The following is a 12,995-nucleotide window of genomic DNA, read 5'->3' as shown; positions in this document are numbered from 1 at the left end:
CATCAAATCCATGATGCATTGTGGGTAAATGGTGACTGACTGATCTACAAAGCAGTTATTTATTATGCAAGGTGATTTGTAGATCAGTCAGTCGGCAATTGCCTCCGTTTACTTGAAGCCCATTGTCTTCAAGTAAACGGAGGACTTTTATTCTGAAGCTATTTGCGCTATTTGGGACCCGTTGATGTTGCTTATTGGCGCTGATTTCACGGAGCTCAATCCGTTGACTAGATTTATCATGTGATGCCAGGATTTTCTAGTTTGTCATCCGATCATATGATCCAGCCGGTTCGTCCAATCAACTCTCTCCAACTTGTAAATGCACTTTGGCTATGTCGTAAAATATTACATTGTAACAACCTCCATGTCTTACTTCCTTATTACTGGAAACTTTGTATCGACACGAAAGTTGACACATGTTTAGACTCAACAAGTGACATTGTATCGTTGGAATAAATTAGCCTACAGTAATACCGTTGCGGTTAGCCAATCCTTCTATTTACCATGGAATTGCAACCTAAAAACGACCAAATAAATCACTGAGTCCAACACTGATACCCAAAAAGCACACTCTTGGATTAGATTTAATCTTATACTGATGTAGTCTATAAATAGAAACCAAGGGTAGGCTAATTGTTATAACATTCCATGTAACAGTCTGTATCATGCATATAAAAAAATACAGAAATAAGAAGAAAATAATATTTCAATATAAAATATGACATAGCCAAACAAATGTTTTCGACAGGGACACTTTAATATCAATCATTATACATATAGAATACAACACACAAACTCTTTCTCCCTCTCGACATTTTCATTCAGTCTTTTGGCTCAACTTTTTCCAAACCACTCATTCTTCAACAGTATGCCTTTTTACAAAAATTCCTCTTCCATTCTTTCAACCAGTGCAGTAATCCATTTTAACCAACCAAATTTCCACCATAGATGTTTCTTTCCCTCCTGACATGGCTGGGCAAATCCATGCATATTAGGCTACCTTATCTCTGTTGACATTTCCATTTGAAAAAATAATATAGCACGTCTTCTTCCAATTTGGCACTGAGGGACTTTAAAGTCAGGGCAAAAAGTCTTTAGAATTGTCTAATCTAATAAGAGCATAGGTCCAGTCTCTTTGGTATTGGTTTCTCGAATAGTGCCTGCTTCTGATAGAGCACAATAGTAATGGCGTCTTTTTGTAGGCACTAACTCCGCCATAGCTCGTTGGCCAAAGCCAATGGGGAAATGAATGGGGCTTTTGTAGGGTTTTTGGATAAACGCTGAAAATAAGGTCTGTGGTAAACACAGGCTTAGGAGACATAAACGTTTTGTTCTGTGATATCATTTTCATTAGCTAACGTCACTTTTTCTGAATTTTGATGCATTTATATAATCAAAACTAGCACATAAAGGCTTCAAAATTCAGAAATGTCAGGTTAACTGACTGATATAATCACATAGAACAAAACGTATAAGATCTCCTAAACCTGTGTTAACCCCATTCTTTCCACATTTCCCCCATAGGAATGGTCGAACGAAGCAGAAGTAACTAATTTCTAGTTTTTAGGACTACAAGCTGGCGAGCTCTATAGAAGCCAGTTGTAGCCTACCTACTCAGATTGCACCTGCTCGTCAACAGGTACGGCACCATGTCATAATGTATATCACCAGAAGAGGGCGGGCTAACTCATCAATAAATCTAGGTGGCAGCGAAACACTGCCATGTAGTACAGACAGCCTCCACCAGGGAGTGCTAGTGCAATCTTCTGGTCACCCTAGAATCCTCAACCAGTTCAGCCTTGATAAAATAGAAGAGGAATAGAAGAAATCCCAGGCTATTATCCCTGATCACCGAAAACGACGAGACAGCCTATGGCAGTGTGGTGCCAGGACCTCTCTCAACGTGAGCAAGACAAAGGAGCTGATCGTGGACTACAGGAAAAGGAGGGCCGAACACACCCTCATTCACATCGAGGGGGCTGCAGTGGAGAGGGTCGAGAGCTTCAAGTTCCTTGGTGTCTACATCACCAACAAACTATCATGGTCCAAACACACCAAAACAGTCGTGAAGAGGGCACGACAACGCTTATTCCCCCTTAGGAGACTGAAAAGATTTGGCATGAGTCCCCAGAATTCTCAAAAGTACTTCAGCTGCACCATAGAGAGCATCCTGACTGGTTGCATCACCGCCTGGTATGGCAACTTCTCGGCATCCGACCGTAAGGCGCTACAGAGGGCAGTGGGTACGGCCCAGTACATCACTTGAGTGACTCCAGTCACCCAAGTCATAGGCATATCTCTCTGCTACCACATAGCAAGCGGTACCGGAGCGCCAAGTCTAGGTCCAAAAGGCTCCTTAACAGCTTCTACTCCCAAGCCATAAGATTGCTGAATAATTAATCAAATGGCCACCAGAACTACTTGCATTGACACCCCCTACATGTACATATTACCTCAATTACCTTGACTAACCTGTAACCCCCACATATTGACTCGGTACCGATACCCTGTGTATATAGCCTCATTATTGTTATGTTATTGTGTTACTTTTCTTAACTATATTTTCTTAAAACAGCATTGTTGGTTAAGGGCTTGTAAGTAAGCATTTCACGGTAAGGTCTACACCTGTTGTATTCGTTGCATGTGACAAATACAATTTGATTTGATTTGGTCCAAGCAATTGTCTCTGAGGTCCAGGGAGAGCCACTCCAGCTTCCCTCGGAGCAGCCTGCCATACAGCTGCAGCACCTGGGTCAGACTCCGGCTCTGCTGGCTGGGACAGCCTGGGTCTGGATCTGTCACCCTGTGGACCAACAGACACACAGTCAAGTGTTTTGAGGGGAGATTAAGAGAGAGGAAGAGAGAGAGGGCTGGCATGAATGAAAGAGAGTGAGTGTGTGTGTGCCTCTGTCTGTGCATGCGTGAGTTTGTGTGTATGTGCGTGCATGTCTGTGAGTCTCATTGTGATGTCGAGGTTGGTGACTGTGCAGGTAGTTTGTGATTCCATGCACCAGTCTCTCCAGCAAAGATGACTGACAGCTGAGTTTTGTTCGTGTCCTCACTCTTCCCACACCGTCCAACAACACTCCCAGATCCCCTCTCACCTCACCATGCTTCTGCTGCAGCTAGGGAGGCACACACAATCGATTTGCAACTTTGACTTGATGTGTTATAGAGCATTATAAATGTAAGTGTTATAGAGAGAAACGCTTACAGATTTGTGATCCCAGGTTGCCTTTAGAATCCTGACACAGGGTAGCTGAAGGGAGGAGGGGAGTTGGTCTGAACCACTACAGCCAACCTGGATGGATTAAAGAAACATAAAAGATACATAAAACAGATAAGATAGAGACAATGTATAGATTTCTGTGTGATTGGCAAGTCTCTCACCATGGCAACCTCCAGGTTGTTCATGTTACAACTTGTGCGTATGTCGCACACAGAGTTGAGTGATCTGGTCTGGAAGTTGGGTGCCTCAGGAGAAAACATGTTCAACAGAAGTCCTAAAGAAGTGAAGAGCAGAGATTTCTTTGGCCTTCATGAGTACATCCAACTGTTATTGGTTCAGCAACCTCATCCCTCCAATCAACGGCAATTAGTTTAGTATTTTTAGACTTTGGCGATTTCTTACAAATGTTTATTGACTTTACATGAAATAATACTTCCTTAAAGCCCCCTGCAAGCACGGAGCTCCCCACAGGACTGCCACACAGAAGAAATACCAGCCCGTGCTGAGACGCATGAGATTGAACATCACTCAACTTTACTAGAATGTTGCCCGTTAGTTTACACTATCAACATTTCCCCATACTGTGGGAATTGTGATCGAATCAACCTAATATTAGCCCCTTTCAATGCAACATACCAAAACAAGTCTGTGATTTTGTTTTAGGGCAGAGTGCATCAGAGGAGGATTCTATTGCATTGACAGGCATGAGCTGTCGTTAGTAGATGTGGTGTTTTGAGATCAAAGCATTTAGCCGTGTGTGCACATTTATTCATATTCTTTGCTAGTTAGTGAGTTTTTAGCCTAGCTAATTTCTGGTCAGCAATGGGGGCGTGACAGAGACTCCTCTGGCCGTTTTAGAGCAGTGTGTGACCAATTGGCTACTTAAAGAGGATCATTGTTACCCACCGTATACCCATCTTCATTTAATTTCTTCACTTTGACATGAGGAGCACCGGCGAAACGGGGCTTGCCTCCTTTGAATATCATCAATATGTCATTCGGTTTAGCCACATGTCAGTTTAGTTCTAATCATTTTCTGGTTTACAGACCGGTCGTCAGTCACCGTATCTAGTCGCTCTGGATAAGAGCGTCTGCTAAATGACTTAAATGTAAATGTAAATGTAGTCATCAATGTGCTACGCATTTCCTTACCTGGAGAAGAGAGATCCAAGAACTGACGCTAATACCCAGCGTCCTTCAGCTGGGTTGGACAGGAAACATTATTATTTTCACTGTTTGTCTCTGTCCAGCATTCGGAAAGACCTGAAGGCAATACAAGAGGGATTATTTGGCTGGGAATCGGATGTATGAAAGTGTAAGACAATGTGTGAGTTTTGCCAGTGTGAGTGTATGTGAAATACTTGGTACCATACCGTCTCTACACTTCTTACCAATCGTGCATATGTGTGTGAGTATGGGTGGATGTATGTTGAGCATCTCCTGTTAACTCTCTTTGGCCTGCACCGTCACCAGAGTCCCACATTCCACCATGCTCTGACGCCAGCCTAATTGGCCGCGGTTAGGGTATTCGTTCTATGGAGTAGTGAGGAAGATCATTATGCACTTAGCCTGATGTGCCCCGGGTTGTTTAAATACCCTTGTCCCTTGGTGCATCTTCCTCGAGCTGGTCTGCACAGAATAATTCTCTCAGCCGAACTATGGAGTAGAGCAGGACACCGGCTTACCAGCTTTGCGAAGGCCGCTCTTCGGGACCGAGATACTCCCATGGCTCGCAATACTTGATTGTTATGAGTAGGCCACTTGCCCCTGGCCCCTACCGGGAAGCTAAAGAAGGTGGCCCTATTGACTCCTTGCAGTTTGTTTATGATTGAGCACTACCTCCCTGTTGCTCCATACATTTTTTCAGATCTAGCCACCTCAAAGGTATCAAAGGTGACTTTGTATCGCACCGTAACATCAACAACCAAATCTGCACAGTTTTTCACAAATATCTAGTCTGGTTTCCTATGTCTCCCATCCAGTGTAGAGATGCGCATCTCCTTGATAAAATTCCATCTGTTTCTTTCGGTTTCCATTACTAATAGGTCACACACCTTGTTGTGCCTATTTATGCGTGCTCCTTGGATCGACAGGCATTGACCCAGGATGTGTGAGCTAGATTCATACAGGGCTGCCAGCACCTGCAGGAGGAATCCATCTCCGGCCTTCCCCTTGCGAGTATCCAGGTGGGATAAACGTTGGCCCTCAATTTAAGTCCTTCACTGTACTGACCTTGCTTGAATCCCACTGTGGAGGGATTAGCAAGGCCTGGAGGGATTAGCAAGGAAATGTGGAAATGGATCAGCCTGGCAACTCAAGGTATGGGGACGCAAGCCTTTGGTAATTACAAGACCAGTACTGGATTGGGCACTGCAGCGTCACTAAGCCAGTTGTGTTGTTGTCAAGGGAGGGCATCTTTGTGTCGCTCCCACAGTCTGTCAGACATATTTCCTCGAACTCCGATTCTTTAACTGTGCTGTGAGTTATCCTCTGGGTGCACTCATCTGCTGAGTGCCACAGCCGGTGGATCTTTCTGGCCTGGATAGATGGAATCTGGTGGCCCAACTTCACGATGCCAGGCCTCCTGTCTCAGTGTTTCTCATACAACAACCTGTTACAGGTGGGAAGTGGAGCCATTCCTTCACCACAGTTATTTTCATGTACAGTTGGAGTCGGAAGTTTACATACACTTAGGTTGGATTCATTAAAACTCGTTTTTCAACCACTCCACAAATTTCTAGTTAACAAACTATAGTTTTGGCAAGTCAGTTAAGACATCTACTTTGTGCATGACACAAGTAATTTTACCAACAATTGTTTACAGACAGATTATTTAACTTATAATTCCCTGTATCACAATTCCAGTGGGTCACAAGTTTACAAACACTAAGTTGACAGTGTCTTTAAACAGCTTGGAAAATTCCAGAAAATGATGTCATGGCTTTAGAAGCTTCTGATAGGCTAATTGACATCATTTGAGTCAATTGGAGGTGTACCTGTGGATGTATTTCAAGGCCCACCTTCAAACTCAGTGCCTCTTTGCTTGACATCATGGGAAAATCAAAAGAAATCAGCCAAGACCACAGAAAAAAATTGTAGACTTCCACAAGTCTAGTTCATCCTTGGGAGCAATTTCCAAACGCCTGAAGGTACCACGTTCATCTGTACAAACAATAGTACCCAAGTATAAACACCATGGGACCACAAAGCCATCATACCACTCAGGAAGGAGACGCGTTCTGTCTCCTAGAGATGAATGTACTTTGCTGCGGAAAGTGCAAATCGATCCCGGAACAATAACAACGGACCTTGTGAAAATGCTGGAGGACACAGGTACAAAAGTACCTATATCCACAGTAAAACGAGTCCTATATCGACATAACCTGAAAGACCGCTCAGCAAGGAAGAAGCCACTGCTCCAAAACCACCATAAAAAAGCCAGACTACGGTTTGCAAATGAACATGGGGACAAAGATCGTACTTTTTGGAGAAATGTCCTCTGGTCTGATGAAACAAAAATAGAATTGTTTGGCCATAATGACTATCGTTGTGTTTGGAGGAAAAAGGGGGAGGATTGCAAGCCGAAGAACACCATCCCAACCGTCAAGCACGGGGGTGGTAGCATCATGTCGTGAGGGTGCTTTGCTGCAGGAGGGACTGGTGCACATCACAAAATAGATGGCATCAGGAGGAGGGGAAATTATGTGGATATATTGAAGCAACATCTCAAGACATCAGTCAGGAAGTTAAAGCTTGGTCGCAAATCGGTCTTCCAAATGGACAATAACCCCAAGCATACTTCCAAAGTTGTGGCAAAATGGCTTAAGGACAACAAAGTCAAGGTATTGGAGTGGCCATCACAAAGCCCTGACCTCAATCCTGTAGAAAATGTGTTTGAACTGAAAAAAAAAAAAAAAACGTGTGTGAGCAAGGAGGCCTACAAACCTGACTCGGTTACACCAGCTCTGTCAGGAGGAATGTGCCAAAATGCACCCAACTTATTGTGGGAAGCTTGTGGAAGGCTACCCGAAATGTTTGCCCTAAGTTAAACAATTTAAAAGGCAATGCTACCAAATACTAATTGAGTGTATGTAAACTTCTGACCCACTGGGAATGTGATGAAAGAAATAAAAGCTGAAATAAATGACCCTCTCTACTATTATTGTGACATTTCACATTCTTAAAATAAAGTGGTGATCCTAACAGACCTAAGACAGGGAATGTTTACGAGGATTAAATATCAGGAATTGTGAAAAACTGAGGTTAAATGTATTTAGCTAAGGAGTATGTAAACTTCCGATTTCAACTGTAACTCTAATTCTGTGTACACCTATTACTATGACATTATTAACGTGGCACCACTTGCTACAAATCAGCAATAGTTACAATTATAACTACAGTAAATGTATAATTCTGAGGCAATTAAATTCTTAAAATGACAAGGCAATGCATTCCTGGAGACAGTAGATATTTTATAAAACAAATCAGATTTATTTAGAAATAACCAGGGTAAAGGCCTCTCGAGTGGCGCAGTGGTCTAAGGCTGTGCCACTAGAGATTCTGGGTTCTGGTCCAGGTTTTATCACAGCCGGCCGCGACCGGGCGATCCATGGAGCGGCGCACAATTGGCCCAGCGTCATCCGGGTTAGGGGAGGGTTGTGTCAAGAAGCAGTGCGGGGTTGGGTTGTGTTTAGGAGGATACACGGCTCTCGACCTTTGCCTCTCCTGAGTCCGTACGGGAGTTGCAGCGATGAGACAAGACTGTAACTACCAATTGGATACCATGAAATTGGGGAGAGAAAAAAATTACATTCATACAGATGGGCCCAAAACAAAACAGGAGAATACCAGAAAGCAACCAGTAACCAAAAAAATCCAAACACTCTTAGATAACTTTCTGGATACCACATCCACTCACAGTGAAGAAGGCATCAATCTAGCAGTAAAAGACATCAACAATATATTCAGGCATTTTTTTGTTTAAATAACCAAGGTAAAGCAATTGAATGTACAGGATGAATGAATAGTGGAGATTGGGATTGCATAATTATGAACTAATGTGATAGGCTACAGAATTAGAGTCACAAACAGGGAATGGGGATTAGAGGGCCTAAGATCAAACAAACATTTATTCTTTATATTTCAGAACGAAACAAGGCAGGGATTATAGGAGAAATATAGATAGTAATAATAAAAGTAGTAGTATAATGTATTGTTTTACAGGGTCAGCCATTGTAGTATAATGTATTGTTTTACGGGGTCAGCCATAGTAGTATAATGTATTATTTTTCAGGGTCAGCCATAGTAGTATAATATGAGGTTTTACAGGGTCAACCATAGTAGTATAATGTGTTGTTTTACAGGGTCAGCCATAGTAGTATAATGTATTGTTTTACAGGGTCAGCCATAGTAGTATAATGTATTGTTTTACAGGGTCAGCCATAGTAGTATAATGTATTGTTTTACAGGGTCAGCCATAGTAGTATAATGTATTGTTTTACAGGGTCAGCCATAGTAGTATAATAAATTGTTTTACAGGGTCAGCCGTTGTAGTATAATGTATTGTTTTACAGGGTCAGCCATAGTAGTATAATGTGTTGTTTTACAGGGTCAGCCATTGTAGTATAATGTATTGTTTTACAGGGTCAGCCATAGTAGTATAATGTATTGTTTTACAGGGTCAGCCATAGTAGTCAGCCATAGTAGTATTGGGTCAGCCTACATTTCACTGCTCCTATCTGGTGCATGTGACAATAAAAAAAATATATATATATTTTTGCACAGATACCAAACCACATACTTTCCCTTGGACAACTGAGCCGGTTCATTTTCAGCAAAATACATCTTACACATCTTGAATACAAAATCACACACACATCTCAACACTTCTAACCATGTCATTTTCTATCTGTTTACGCTGTTTGCTTGAGAAAATCAGAGAGTTTGAGGCACTTTCGCATGCAGTGTATTGTTCGCCAATGGAACAACAGGTGTAGACCTTACCATGCAATGCTTATTTTACAAGCCTAACTAACAATGCACTTTAAATAAAATTTAATATTTACTAAATAAACTGAAGTGAAAAAAAGTAGCACAATAAAATAACAATAACGAGGCTATATACAGGGGGGTACCAGTACCAAGTCAATGTGCGGGTGTACAGGTTAGTCTAAGTAATTGAGGTAATGTAGGTAGGGGCGAAGTGCCTATACATAGATAATAAACAGTGAATATCAGCAGTGTAAAAAAAGGGTGGGGGTGGAGTCTTATGGCTTGGGGGTAGAAGCTGTTAAGGAGCCTTTTGGACCTAGACTTGGCGCCCCGGTTCCGCTTACCGTGCAGTAGCAAAGAGAACAGTCTATGCTTTGGGTGGCTGGAGTCTTTGACAATTTTTTGGGCCTTCCTCTGATACCTCCTAGTATAGAGGTCCTGGATGGCAGAAAGCTGGGCCGTACGCACTCCCCTCTGTAGTGCCTTACGGTCGGATGCCGAGCAGTTGCCATACCAGGTGGTGATGCAACCAGTCAGGATGCTCTCTAACTTTATGAGGATTTGGGGACCCATGCCAAATCTTTTCAGTCTCCTGAGGAGGAACAGGTATTGCTGTGCCCTCTTCACGACTGTCTTAGTGTGTTAGGACCATGAATGTTTGTTGGTGATGTGGACACCAAAGAACTTGAAGATCTCGACCCACTCCGCTACAGTCCTGTAGTCCACGATCAGCTCCTTTGTCTTGCTCACGTTGAGAGAGAGGTTGTTTTTCTGGCACCACACTGCCAGGTGTTTGACCTCCTCCCTATAGGCTGTCTCATCCAGTGGCGATTTTAGCATGTAAATCTTGGTGGGGCAAAAAAATAATAAGTGGGATGCATGCCAGCAAAGCCACTAAACAATACATTCATTGCACTCTAAGGGTGACAAACGGTGCCCACAAACTGTCAGGGTCTACATAAAGCTGTCTCAATAGCAGAGTCCCAATATCAGTCCCAACACCTTGCCACTGCTACACCTGGCTATCAGCGGAGCCTTGTCTGGCAGCGAAACAGTTCATTCAGCCGCATTTACTGCCTTTTAAAATAACGTTGCTGAAATGGCTGACTTGCGTAAACAAATGTTTTTATTTATTTTTATTTATTTATTTTTATTTTACCGTTATTTTACCAGGTAAGTTGACTGAGAACACGTTCTCATTTGCAGCAACGACCTGGGGAATAGTTACAGGGGAGAGGAGGGGGATGAATGAGCCAATTGTAAACTGGGGATTATTAGGTGACCATGATGGTTTGAGGGCCAGATTGGGAATTTAGCCAGGACACCGGGGTTAACACCCCTACTCTTACGATAAGTGCCATGGGATCTTTAATGACCTCAGAGAGTCAGGACACCCGTTTAACGTCCCATCCGAAAGACAGCACCCTACACAGGGCAGTGTCCCCAATCACTGCCCTGGGGCATTGGGATATTTTATTAGACCAGAGGAAAGAGTGCCTCCTACTGGCCTTCCAACACCACTTCCAGCAGCATCTGGTCTCCAATCCAGGGACTGACCAGGACCAACCCTGCTTAGCTTCAGAAGCAAGCCAGCAGTGGTATGCAGGGTGGTATGCTACTGTATGTGGTTTCTACTGACAATTGAGATGTACAAACTTTATTGTAAATAAGAATAGAATATGTTTCTAAACATGTCTACATGAATGTGGATGCTACCATAACTATGCATAATCCTGAATGAATTGTGAATATTGATGAGTGAGAAAGTTATTGACGCACAAATATCATATCCCCCCAAAAATGCTAACTTCCATTGTTATTGTAATGGTGAGAGGTTAGCATGTCTTGGAGTTATGATATTTGTACATCTGCAACTTTCTCACTCATCATTATTCATGATTTGTAATCATTAATGTAGAAGAGTTTAGAAACATATTATATAATAATAAAGTCACACCAAAATGAAACAAACAAATGTATCATACATTTCTATTGGACACAAAATAATCTGAAACACAACCAAAACAAACACTGAATATATCCAACAAATGTGTAGAGTAACACGCTTGATGTGGTAATTGGGTTCTATGAATGTGGGACCAATTAGTTTACTTTTTACTACTTTAATAGACATACAGGTGAATTCGTCCCAATACTTTTGCTCCCCTAAAATGGGGGGACTATGTACAAAAAGTGCTGTAATTTCTAAACAGTTCACCCGATATGGATGAAAATACCCTTACATTAAAGCTGCACTTCATAGTCATTGTGGCACTTTGGTATTATTGATTTGGGAGACAGACACAGGAATGCATATTAAAAAAAATAAAATATGGCCAAATTTTGGAGTGCCATGTAGAGGCACGGGGACGAAGACCAAACAAACACTATACAAACACACTATACAAACAAAAGAGTAAGGAGTACCTCAAATAAATAACACACGCGCACAATGATTAACACACGGGGACGAGACCCGTAATCATCTGCGCAATCCACAATGGCACAAAAGCCAAAACACACAGCACAGGTACTCACATGCATCAACGGACATTGTAACAATAATCGACAGCACCGCGGTGAACAAAGGGCACATTTTTACAAATACAATCAGTGGGAATAGGAGACAGGTGTGCGCAATGAAAGTTCCAGAGGGATCCGTGACACATTGTTTGATTTCAAATCCAAACGTTTGAAGTATAGCGCCAAAAGAACAAAAAATGCTTCACTGTCCCAATTACCCAACATATGCAAATATGTCCCCTTGTGTTTTACACCTCCAGCATAGGAATTACATTTCTGATTTCATGATATTCAGTTTCACTGGCATATAGTACGTTCTATAGATGGTCTTAAACTGCAGTAATTTATGTCTGAGATGATATGAACATGACTGGGCATTCAAACATATCTGTGTCAATTCATCATCATCATCAATAGCTTCTACCAGGTCTTCCTCACATTTTTGTCTTACATGTTTTGTGTCATCGGGAAAAGCCTCCATCAACCCTTGATACAGTTTGGAAATCAACTTTAGAGGTTTGTCAGATTGTGTCACGGCCGTCGTTGAAAGGAGACCAAGGTGTAGGTGAGCGTACATTTTCTTTTCTTTTAGTAAATGTCGCCAACAAAACAAGAAAACAAAGAAACGACCGTGAAGCTTAACAGGGCTATAGTGCCACTAACAAAGTTAACTACCCACAAACACCAAAGGAAAAAAGGCTGCTTAAGTATGATTCACAATCAGAGACAACGATAGACAGCTGTCCCTGATTGAGAACCATACCCGGCCAAAACATAAAAATATAAAACATAGAAATGAAGAAACTAGAATACTCACCCTAGTCACACCCTGGCCTAACCAAAATAGAGAATAAAAGCCTCTCTATGGCCAGGGCGTGACAGTACCCCCCCAAAAGGTGCGGACTCCGGCCGCAAAACCTGACTCTATAGGGGAGGGTCCGGGTGGGCATCTCTTCACGGTGGCGGCTCCGGTGCGGGACGTAGACCCCGCTCCACCTCTGGCTCCCCCCACTTTGGTGGCGCCTCTGGTGCGGGGACCCTCGTCCCCGACCCCGGACTGGGGACCCTCGCTGCAGGCCCCGGACTGGGAACCCTCGCTGCAGGCCCCGGACTGTGGACCCTCGCTGCAGGCCCCGGACTGGGGACCCTCGTTGCAGGCCTCGGACTGGGGACCGTTGCTGGAGGCCCTGGACTGTGGACCCTCGTTGCAGGCCCCGGACTGGGGACTGCCGCTGGAGGCTCCGGACCATGG

This window comes from Salvelinus fontinalis, chromosome 33 (genome assembly GCF_029448725.1).
Source record: "Salvelinus fontinalis isolate EN_2023a chromosome 33, ASM2944872v1, whole genome shotgun sequence".
In the NCBI taxonomy this organism is placed as follows: Eukaryota; Metazoa; Chordata; class Actinopteri; order Salmoniformes; family Salmonidae; genus Salvelinus; species Salvelinus fontinalis.
This window is presented reverse-complemented; position numbering follows the sequence as displayed.